The sequence below is a fragment of the Rhinoraja longicauda genome, chromosome 19 (genome assembly GCF_053455715.1).
Source record: "Rhinoraja longicauda isolate Sanriku21f chromosome 19, sRhiLon1.1, whole genome shotgun sequence".
NCBI classification, from domain to species: domain Eukaryota; kingdom Metazoa; phylum Chordata; class Chondrichthyes; order Rajiformes; family Arhynchobatidae; genus Rhinoraja; species Rhinoraja longicauda.
In genome coordinates, this window is record NC_135971.1 from 4,946,457 (window position 1) to 4,958,317 (window position 11,861).

At 47.6% G+C, this 11,861-nt stretch overlaps 1 long non-coding RNA gene across 1 annotated transcript in view; it reads right to left on the reverse strand.

The window, feature by feature from the left end:
- Positions 1 to 363: 363 nt before the first annotated feature.
- LOC144603077 (uncharacterized) overlaps positions 364 to 11,861 on the reverse strand; it is a 92,843-nt gene continuing 81,345 nt past the window's right edge. The window contains exons 2-3 of the long non-coding RNA XR_013548539.1: positions 8,718 to 8,819; positions 364 to 675 (exon numbers count right to left, since the gene is read on the reverse strand). This is a non-coding gene — a long non-coding RNA (uncharacterized LOC144603077). The remainder of the gene's footprint in view (positions 676 to 8,717; positions 8,820 to 11,861) is intronic.

Consider the following 11,861-nt stretch of genomic DNA (forward strand, 5'->3'; position numbering starts at 1 on the left):
AGTATGAAAAATACTATTAATGTGAGATATAGTTTAGTGCAATATAATTTTTTACATCAATTATATTTAACTCCGAAAAAATTAAACAATTTAAAACCAAACTTATCTGAAATTTGTTTTAGATGCAACCAAGATGTGGGTACTTTTTTACACTCCACATGGGCATGTCCGAAGGTAACTCCTTTTTGGAAAGACCTAAAAATTTTTTTGGAACAATTGATGAATAAGACCATACCATTGGATTCAAGGTTGTTTTTATTGGGAGATATTAAAGGAATATTACCAAGGTTAATTTTAGATAAATATCAGGAAAGATTTCTCAAAATAGCAATAACAATAGCAAAAAAATATGTAGCGGTCACTTGGAAAGATCACAATGAAATAAGAATTGAAAGATGGTATGCAGAAATGTGTAGTTGTATCCCATTAGAAAAAGCTACTTATAATCTGAGAAATAGATATGATTTCTTTTTGAAAGTTTGGAACCCATTCATTTTAAAACTAGGACCAAGAATTGGAAATATTTAAATTCAGCATTGTTTTGATACCCTTAATAAGAACTTAATAAGAAATTAGCCGGAAGTGTTTCCTTCTTGACTCCAGGTTTCCTTCTTTCTTTCTATCTTTCTTTCTTTCCTTCTCTCTTTCTTTCTTCCTTCTTCCTCTTTTTCCTAACTGGGGGGTGGTGGGGAGGGGGGTTGTGGGTGGGGAGATAATACAGAACAATACATGTATAATCAAATTTATAATGTAGGTATCATTGGGTACTATGAGTTGTAACATGTATGTGCTTTGTTAAAATTTAAATAAAATGTTTAAAAAAAAAGGAAGACTAGGCTTGTATACACTGGAATTTAGAAGGATGAGAGGAGATCTTATCGAAACGTATAAGATTATTAAGGGGTTTGAGACGTTAGAGGAAGGAAACATGTTCCCAATGTTGGGGGAGTCCAGAACCAGGGGCCACAGTTTAAGAATAAGGGGTAGGCCATTTCGAACGGAGATGAGGAAAAACCTTTTCAGTCAGAGAGTTGTGAATCTGTGGAATTCTCTGCCGCAGAAGGCAGTGGAGGCCAATTCTCTGAATGCATTCAAGAGAGATCTAGATAGAGCTCTTAAGGATAGCAGAGTCAGGGGGTATGGGGAGAAGGCAGGAACGGGGTACTGATTGAGAATGATCAGCCATGATCACATTGAATGGTGGTGCTGGCTCGAAGGGCCGAATGGCCTACACCTGCACTTATTATGTATTGACCACCTTTTAAAAAAATATTCTTTCCATTTCTGCCCTTTGTCCACCCATTTGATAATCAACCACTCCCCCCCCCCCCGCCCCGCCCCTCTTCACCTGTATCCACCTATCACTTGCATGTTTTTTTCCTGGGCACCACCTCTCTTCCAGCTTTGTTTTAACCTCTCCTCTAGTGTAAGGCTCACACAGACCATGTTATCTAAAACGCTGTTTTTCAGCCACATTTTGCAGCACAGCATTCCAATCCCTTCTGAAACAAGTCGATGGTTTCGAAGACGTTTCCAAACAGGGCGAAGATGTTCGAACATGTTCACAAACAATTCAGGTTACGCCTGGGTTTGCTGAGCAAAACACTGCAATAGCTGGGCGGACCACCTGCGCCCCCCCCTGCCGCGAGTAGTGCAGAAACGTTGCGCCTAACGGGCTGACGATTGCCTCACGGGAGGGGGTATGGCACGGTCTGAATGGACGAGGATCCATGAAGGACCGTGTCGGGCGCCCTCCCAGAGCAGCAGAGAAGACCGGCCTCGGACCGTGTCGGAAACGGTGCCAGGAGATCGACAACAGGTCACTACACGGCGGCGCACGTTGCTGTGTACTCGGGGTACGCCAGTGTGTACGCGGATACATGGCTCTGTGTGCATTATTTGGTAGTGCAATAAAATACCTTGGTACATAAAACTCTGTTGTCAGAATCCGGTGATGTATCAAACACAACACTTCCTTCTACAATCATTCTGTAGAGGGTCTTGACCTGAAACCTCGTCTACCCAAATTCCCCAGAGATGCTGCTTGGCCCGTGGAGTTACCCCATCGCTTTGTGTCAATTTTCTGTAAAGCAGCTTCTGCGGTTGCTTGTGTGCCCCTGGTGATCAACGTCAGGCTGGGCTGTGAGTGGGGGGGTCTGGCTCACTGTGCTGCTCTCCGGGGCTGGAGGGGTTAACAGGGCGGGCAGGCGGAAACCGTTTCCTTTGTGGAACCCGTCCAGAATAAGGAACAGCTGGATCTTACATCAGAGCTGGGCCGCGCAGGGTTAATGTCAGGGACCTTCTGCATAGGAAGGCCAGTGGAAATCAAGACGACTTTCACCGAGAAGATGAATGTGTTGCACGCAGTAACAGGGTATTCTCTTTCCTACTTTTTATGCAACCAAATCTCAGCGATTGTCGCGCATTTGTTACCTCACAACACAACATTCTCTCCAGGTCTCCGATTTTACTGCAGACTTTATTTTACCAGCAGTCGCTCTAAGTTGATGTTTAATCACCGTTTCACGCTCTACGTAGAGCTGACTTAATACATCCCCCATTTCGTTTCTGCCCCTCCTTGAACTGCCCGGCGCTCGCCTGCCCGGTTATTGACACGTTCAGACTCGTTTAACGTGTTACCAGCCCCTTGCTGGTATGTAATCAGTGGCAGATTGACAGAGGCCCTTCACGCTGAACACTCCCAGCAAAACAACATTATTCAGCACAGAATCAATTCCCCGCGCACTGCAGGGCGTGTCGTTGACACCTGCGGTTCTGTGCGGGTTCGCAGCTCCCTGAAGGCAGAGGCGTTTTGAACCAGGAAGTGGTCGGAATTAAAAATGGCTTCGAAACACCAGATCCAGAGTTTAACTGAAGACGCGACTTGTCCCATTTGCCTGGATTTCTTCAGCGATCCGGTTATACTGGAGTGCGGGCACAACTTCTGCCGCTCCTGTATCACACAGAGTTGGGACAAGGAGGGGAGAAACTCCTGCCCGGTATGTAGAGAGGAGATTGCAGACCGCAGCCTCAAAGTAAATCGGGCCTTGGCGAGTATCGCTGAGACAGCTCGAGCACTGAGCCTGAACACGGGAGGGAAGGAAAGTAAACTTCACTGCGAGGAACATCAGGAAGAACTGAAGCTGTTTTGTGAAACCGACAAGAAACTGGTCTGCCTGATCTGCCGAGACGCGCGGGAACACAGAGAGCATCGCTTCATGCCGATTAAAGAAGCTGTTGAAAGATACAAGGTAAAAGCAAACAGAATTTGATCAGATGATGAATTTTCAATTCTGCGTTTTGCGGACCGCGCTCCCTCGGCGACTGTTCGGTTCACCCAGCCTCCCACCCAAACCAGCCCTTCCCCACGTACTTGCCCCAGCCACCGCTGGAGATGAAACACTTGTCCCTGTACCTTCTCCCTCACGTCCATGCAGGGACTTCAGCAATCCTTCCAAGCGAGACAGCCCGCGGCTCTCTGCTGATACGCTCCACGACCCGATGAGTTCTCCAGCAGTTTGTGTCTTTTTGTAAACTTCCATGTGCAGTTTCGTGTCTGCAGTTTATTGGTTCCGTCTGGTCTAATTCTTTCACTGACTGAATCTGAATCTCAATCCCAGGAGCAGATTAAAATTTCCTTGGAGATTCTCACAAAAAATAAATCAGCGGTGGAGGAAATGGAACAGCAACAGAAAGAGAAGATTTCTGGAGTCCGGGTAAGGTTTCCAGTTTCCCTTCTCTGATCTTGTGCTATTGTCTTAGATTCCAGGCTCGATAATATTGACCTTCACCTTTCATTTGACAGGAACAGTCACAGAACCTGTTGACCTACATCACATCGGTATTTGCTGAACTGCGCCAGATTCTCAATGAGAAAGAGCGGCTCTTTCTCAGGGATCTCCGGGAAGACGAGGAGAGCGTTCTAAATCCAATGGAGAATAATCTACGAGCGATTCAAGAGGAGATAAACTCTATTCAAGAGAAACTCTTAAAGCTGCAGGAGCGGATGAACCAAACGGACAGTTTGATATTTCTGAAGGTAAGGAGTTACAAATTCAATTTGATTCAATGTAAGGCTGTGAAAGTCGACTCGACTTATCTCTAAAATAAGTACGCAAAACACAACACTCAGTTAAATCTTTTTACTGAAACACAAAGGTGGGAGAGACACAGAGACCTGAGTTCACTATTGTTCGCTCAAACACCTGCTTCTGTCCTCTCAAAGAACATACAGATTACAGTCAGTATTTATACAGTTGAAAACAGCACAAAGCAGATGCAATAATTTTCCATGGTTACATAGCATAAAGCAGTCTCAGCAGATACATAGTAGAGTTCCCATAATAGAGTTCCTTTAATTGTGTTAGGGAGTCAAACAGGAGTACAGGGGAGTAAAGGGAGTCACATAGCTAAGATGATTAGAGAGGTACCGTTAGGCAATAAGGAGGTACCATAACATCTAGTTCAGAACATTGAAATGTCCAGAACTCAACAACAAACCCAGAAAAACAACTTCTAAACCTTGGGAAGCAACTTCTTATCTGCAGGTGTCCATGAATGTGAAGGACTACCTTGCAAAAGCCTGTTTTCAATACAATAACCAAAACAAGCTTTTGTACAGAACTTTCTCACAGGCTGCTAAGGTTTCTAACTTCCCAGCACAAAATGTCCTCCAAAGGTGCCACAAAATGGTTTCCCCAAAGTTAGCTCCCACAAGGCCACAATCACAAAATAGTGGGTAACAGTCTGAAATAAATGCAGAATTACCCAATAATTCAGGGCTGATTGAAACAGCCCAGTCGGTAGGGAAGACGAACACCTCATATTTTGAGCAGACGGCAACCCAACGACATGAAACATGTATTCTCCTGTTACAGGTAAACCTTATCCCCTTCAGAGGTCCCTGTTCCTTCAACTGTTCCCCACAGGCATTTCTTTTCATCCCCAGTCCCCGTCACCACGTTGCATCCCCTTCTCCAACCGCAGATCCGCCAACCCATCCTACTGGGAACCCAACACATTCTCTCCTGTTGATTTCCACCACATCCCTTCCATTGCATTCCCCATTTATCTTCCTGACCAGATTCCAATTCTGTAGCAAGTTTTATCCCCTTCGCCATCAGCCGCAGGGATGTCCGTCAGTCTGTCATATGTCCCTCCTCACATAAATTCACCTATCCCTTGTCACTTATTGTCCCAGTTCCTTCCCCTCCCATCCCTTTACCAGCTCTCTCCCATCTATTCCAGAAGATTGAAAGAGGCTCCTGACCACATGCGTCATGTGTACATTTCCCTCCTCAGATGCTGGCTGGCCTGATTAGGATTCCACTCTATGCAGCACCTTGTGTCTCCAAATAAATGATTTAGTTGTTCTGGGGCCATATTACTGCCTCGCTCACATTAGCGCACCCCAATCAATCGCAGGGCGAGCTGCATCTTTATCGGAAAGAGACGTTGTACTTATCACATTGAGCCAGTCATATTTTCCACGTTGTTCAAGCCTGGTCTTCTCTTAGTCTGATATGAACATCTAGTCACAAGCTGGCAACATGATGTCTGTGGAGACAAAGGTTGGTAGACGCTATGCGTCCCCTCTTGCTGACCCACAGGGTGCAAGACGAATCAGGGGGCGCTTGAAGTGGCAATGCAGGATCTTTGGCGAATAGGATAGACGAAAATTCCAAGGCATGTTACACAGACATTAAACGCAAGAGGGTAACAGTGAAGAGAGGGTGACCCCTGTTGGACAAATGAGGTAATTCACAACTGGAACCAGAGGAGGTTGAATCGCCCCATCAGTCCAGTATTAAATATACCCATTACATGTAATTAATAAATAATACTGCACTGATGGAGCGCCGCTCCAGCATTAAGAGCTGGGATCTGTCAGAAAATTGTAACAATTTGGCTGATATTCCCGCTGTCACGATGTGGACGCTCAGTGTAAATTAATTGATCTTTCTGATGTTTTATATTTCAGGAGGAAACTCGTCAGAAGAGGAGGTGAGACTCTCTGCACTGTTTTGGTAATTAACTCAAAAATCGTAGATGCGGGTCTTATAACCGGGTGTGTAATTCATGCAGGATAAGTGATGATCAGCACACGCTGTCAGTAGCAGACGGTGCCCTGGAAGTTGGAAAGTTCGATCACCCATTTTTGTTGAACACGGTGTTCCGTGACGTGCCCGATGGCATTAAGAGAGGTAAAAACTTTTTTTTAAACCGTTATAGTTCTTTAAGTATTAATTACCTGTCCAGTGTATACTTGAATTTAGAGAAGTCAGTATTCATACCGCTGGAGATGTCAGTTCCCTGAACACAACCACAGTACAAACAACAGACAATAGACAATAGGTGCAGGATGAGGCCATTCGGTCCATCGAGCCAGCACCGCCATTCAATGTGATCATGGCTGATCATTCACAATCAGTACCCCGTTCCTGCCTTCTCCCCATACCCCCTGACTCCGCTATCCTTAAGAGCCTATCTAGCTCTCTCTTGAATGCATTCATAGAATTGGCCTCCACTGCCTTCTGAGGCAGAGAATTCCACAGATTCCCAACTCTCTGACTGAAAAAGTTTTTCCTCATCTCAGTTCTAAATGGCCTACCCCTTATTTTTAAACTGTGGCCCCTTGTTCTGGACTCCCCCAACATTGGGAACATGTTTCCTACCTCTAACGGTCCAACCCCTTAATAATTGTATACGTTTCGATAAGATCTCCTCTCATCCTTCTAAATTCCAGTGTATACAAGTCTAGTCGCTCCAGTAAACCTACGCTGCACGCCCTCGATAGCAAGAATATCCTTTCTCAAATTTGGAGCACTCCAGGGCTCACTAGGGCCCTGTACAACTGCAGAAGGACCTCTTTGCTCCAATACTCAACTCCTCTTGTTATGAAGGCCAACATTCCATTGGCTTTCTTTACTGCCTGCTGTACCTGCATGCTTCGTTTCAGTGACTGATGCACTAGGACACCCAGATCTCGTACGTTCCCTGTTCCTAACTTGACACCTTTCAGATAATATAAGAAAATAACTGCAGATGCTGGTACAAATAAATGTATTTATTCACAAAGTGCTGGAGTAACTCAGCACGTCGGGCAGCATCTCGGGAGAGAAGGAATGGGTGACGTTTCGGGTCGATACCCATCAGTCTGTCTGTCAACCAATTTGCTATCCATGTCAGTACCCTACCTCCAATACCATGTGCTCTAATTTTACCCACTTATCTCCTATGTGGAACCTTGTCAAAGGCTTTCTGAAAGTCAAGGTAGACCACATCCACCGGCTATCCACTGTCAATTTTCCTAGTTACATCCTCAAAAAATTCCAGAAGATTAGTCAAGCATGAATTCCCCTTTGTAAATCCATGCTGACTCGGAACGATCCTGTTACTACTATCCAAATGCTCCGCAATTTCGTCTTTTATAATTGACTCCAGCATCTTCCCCACCACTGATGTCAGACTAACTGGTCTATAATTTCCCGTTTTTTCTCCTCCCCGTTTCTTAAAATGTGGGACAACATTAGCTACCCTCCAATCCACAGGAACTTATCCTGAATCTATAGAACATTGGAAAATAATCACCAATGCGTCCACAATTTCTAGCGCCACCTCCTTAAGTACTCTGGGATGCAGACCATCAGGCCCTGGGGATTTATCACCCTTCAGTCCCATCAGTCTACCCAACACCATTTCCTGCCTAATGCGGATTTCCTCCAGTTCCTCTGTCACCCTAGGATATCTGGCCACTAGAACATCTGGGAGATTGCTTGTATCTTCCTAAATGAAGTCAGATCCAAAGTACCGGTTCAACTCGTCTGCCATTTTCTTGTTCCCCATAATAAATTCCCCCGCTTCTGTCTTCAAGGGACCCACATTTGCCTTGACAATTTTTTTCCTCTTTACATACCTAAAAATGTATGTAGAGATGTCAGTTCACTGAGCACAACCACAGTATACACAACAGACGAGCTGTTGGATGAACGTTGTTACGAAAGTGAACATTCTGGCGTTGGGTTCTACGCGCCGCGGGCAGTCCAAAAACAGAGCATGTCTGGTGAAAGTAAATCGGTAAATTGTATTCTCTAACCTGTCTTGCTGGTGCCCGTAAAGCTCAGGAAGCAGGTTCTCCATTGCTAGATTTTGCTCACAGAACAAGCAGTCGCGTGTTTCCCGTAGTATGCTGGCATCTAAATGATGTTCAGCGTGTTGTCCCTGCTGTTGGATGTTGGTGGAGTTGCGCGTGGTCCTGATGCCAATTTGCAGGAAGCGCAGTCCGTCATTCCCGTTCCGGATTCTCCTCCCTGCTCTCCCGCAAACCCGAAACTTCTGCCACTGACACCATTTATACCTCCCGCTGCCTCGGCAAGGCCAGCAGCATAATCAAGGACCAGTCTCATCCTGGCCACTCCCTCTTCTCCCCTCTGCCATCAGGGAAGAGGTACAGAAGTGTGAAAACGCACACCTCCAGATTCAGGGACAGTTTCTTCCCAGCTGTTATCAGGGAACTGAATCATCCTACCACAACCAGAGAGCAGTGCTGAACTACTATCTTCCACGTTGGTGACCTCGGACTATCCTTGATCGCACCTTGCTGGCTTTACATGCACTAAACATTATTCCCACATCATGTATCTGCAAACGTATTGATTGTAATCATGTATTGTCTTTCTACTGACTGGTTAGCACTCAACAAAATATTTTCGCTGTACCTTGGTAAACTGTAACTCCTCTTCCGACACCTCCAATCCCACGCGGTCCCCTCCTTTCCTCGCTACTCCAGTCCGCTTCATCCTAACCGCCTAACACGGCTCCTTATCACAATCACAATAAAACTTTATTAGCCAAGTATGTTTTGCAACATACGAGGAACTTCATTTGCCATACAGTCATAACAGTAAAAAGTAACAGGACACACAAAATACATTTTAACGTAAACATCCACCACAGTGACCCCTCCACATTCCTCACTGTGATGGAAGGTGAAAACAGTTCAATCTCTCCCTTCTTTGTCCTCCAGCGGTCGGGGGCTCGAACCTTCTGTGACCAGATGTGTCCATGGTCCCAGATCCCACATTTTAAGGCAGAGATAGCTGGATTCTGGGTTAGTACAGGTGTCAGAGGTTATAGGGAGAAGGCAGGAGAAAGGGGTTAGGAGAGAGAGATAGACCAGCCACGATTGAATGGTGGAGTAGACTTGATGGGCCGAATGGCCTCATTCGAATACTTTCATTTATGACATTATGACCTTATGACTGTCCAAATTCACCTGATAACACAGGCCTTCGGACCTGATGAAGTTGTTGTAAACCCTTTTGCACCCACTTCAATTGACTAACAAACCCACCCTTCCCTTTGTCTCACCCTCCACTCAAAAAACACAGGAGCAGGTCATCTGGCCCCTCGTGTCTGCCCCCTTTCACTGTGATCATGACGACCCCACCACGCACCTCTACCTCCTCTTTAACAACCTCAAATTACCACCCACCTATATATCCTCCTGCTCCGATCTGCCTCCATATCTGAATAACCCGCTTCGTTCCTCCATCCACACCGCAATATGGCTACCCTCCTCACTCTCCGCACTCGTCCCCTCCCCGTCCACCCTCCCCCACCTCACGAAATTCCCCTCTCCATCCCTGGATTAAAAACTCCGGGAGAGATGACTGTTGTCCACCCGATGTGGTTGTGAGTGAAACCCCGGGCAGGGTTTCAGTTGTCCGCCCGCCTGTGCCCGAGTCCCGGGGCCGCGCTGCCCGAGTCTCCCCCCGACCCCCGGGGACTCTCTGATTCTCTGCTTCTCCCCCCAGTCTCCGTCACCCTGGATGTGGAAACAGCGAATGCGCAGCTCGAGGTGTCTGAGGATCGGAAGAGGGTGAGATGGACCGGGACCGAGAGGAGTCGCCCTGACACCGGGAAGAGGTTTACAGGCAGTGCGTGTGTGCTGGGATCGGAGGGATTCACATCGGGGAGACATTACTGGGAGGTGGAGGTGGCGGGGAGTGAGGGCTGGAGTCTGGGAGTCGCCGCAGAGTCTGTGGAGAGGGAGGGAACGGTCACAGCGACCCCGGAGACTGGAGTCTGGAGGATCGAGCGGTATGGTGACGAGTTTGTTGCATTCACCTCCCCTCCATCCCGTCTCCCCGCCCGTCCCATCCCCGGGAGGGTGGGAGTTTATCTCAGTTACGAGTCCGGGACAGTTTCATTTTACGACGCGGACACCAAGTCCCATCTCCACACCTTCACTGGGAATAAATTCACGGAGAAACTTTATCCTTTCTTCTGGACTTGGGATGTAAACAAGTGGCTGAGAATCTATTCCGGTTCCGCACCGGGTGTGTAAAAGGGTCGGGTCCCGGGACCGGCGTCAGGAGCGGGGCTCAGGGGCTGTGGGGCAGAAACCCGGTGGACAACAGGTCGGCGCTGAACGGCTCCCATTTAATCCCCAAATTCCGTGTCGTAAAAAAACCCCAGTGAGCGCGGAAATAAAACCAGGGGGAATGTAAATGTGGGAAGAGAGAAATAAACAGCAAGTGGAATCAGAGCTGTCGATCCGTTCATTTTAACGCGTTAACCGCGTCCGGCAACGGAACAGAAATTACTTTTGTGAAAATATTTTTAAAATGTAATGGGATTGGACCCTTCTGGTCAAAAGTCGTTACGGTATTATTAACTCCGTTCAATGACTAGTTCAATGTGATAGATACAGTTCATGTTACTTCAGTGATTTGGAAAATGTATACCACCATTGACACACACGACAAGCTAATTGAAAGATCGCGTTTATTTGAATGATGTGCATTGTTGCTTCCAATACTGTAATTGAAATAAACTCAAAATTACTTGGACTGTACAGATTGCTTTTGAATTCTTTTGAAATCTACTGAACGGGGAGACAGCAGTTTAGTTTGCTTCAGTTTAGATTGGAGATACAGCTCGGAAACAGGCCCCTCGGCACACCGAGTCCGCACCGCCCAGCGATCCCCACACATTAACACTACCCTACACACCCTCTCTCTCCCCCCTCTCTGTCTCTCTCTATCTCCCTCTCTCCCTCTCTCTCTCTCCCTCTCTCTCCCTCTCCCCTCTCTCTCTCCCCCCTCTCTTTCTCTCCCCCTCTCTCTCTCTCTCCCTCCCTCTCTCTCTCTCTCTCTCTCTCTCCCCCTCTCTCTCTCCCCCTCTCTCTCTCTCTCTCCCCCCCTCTCTCTCCCTCTCCCCCCCTCTCTCTCCCCCTCTCTCTCCCTCTCCCTCTCTCTCTCTCTCTCTCTCTCTCTCTCTCTCTCCCCTCTCTCTCCCCCTCTCTCTCTCTCTCTCTCCCCCCCTCTCTCTCTCTCTATATCCCCCCCTCTCTCTCTCTCTCTCTCCCTCTCTCTCTCCCTCCCTCTCTCTCCCTCCCCCTCTCTCTCCCCCCCCTCTCTCTCCCCACTCTGTCTCCCCCTCTCTCTCTGTCTCTCCCCACTCTCTCTCCAACCCCCTCTCTCCCCCTCTCTCTCTCCCTCCCTTTCTCTCTCTCTCCCCCTCTCTCTCTCTCCCTCTCTCTCTCTCCCTCCCTCCTCTCTCTCTCCCCCACTCTCTCTCCCCACTCTCTCTCTCTCTCTCCCTCTCTCTCTCTCTCCTCCCTCTCTCTCTCCCCTTCTCTCTCTCCCTCTCTCTCTCTCCCTCTCTCTCTCTCTCTCTCTCTCTCTCTCTCCTCTCTCTCTCACCTCTCTCTCTCACCTCTCTCTCTTCCCTCTCTCTCTCTCTCCCCTCTCTCTCCCCTCTCTCTCCCCTCTCTCTCCCCCCCTCTCTCTCTCTCCCCCCCTCTCTCTCCCCCCCTTTCTCTCTCTCCCCATTCTCTCTCTCTCTCCCCGTCTCTC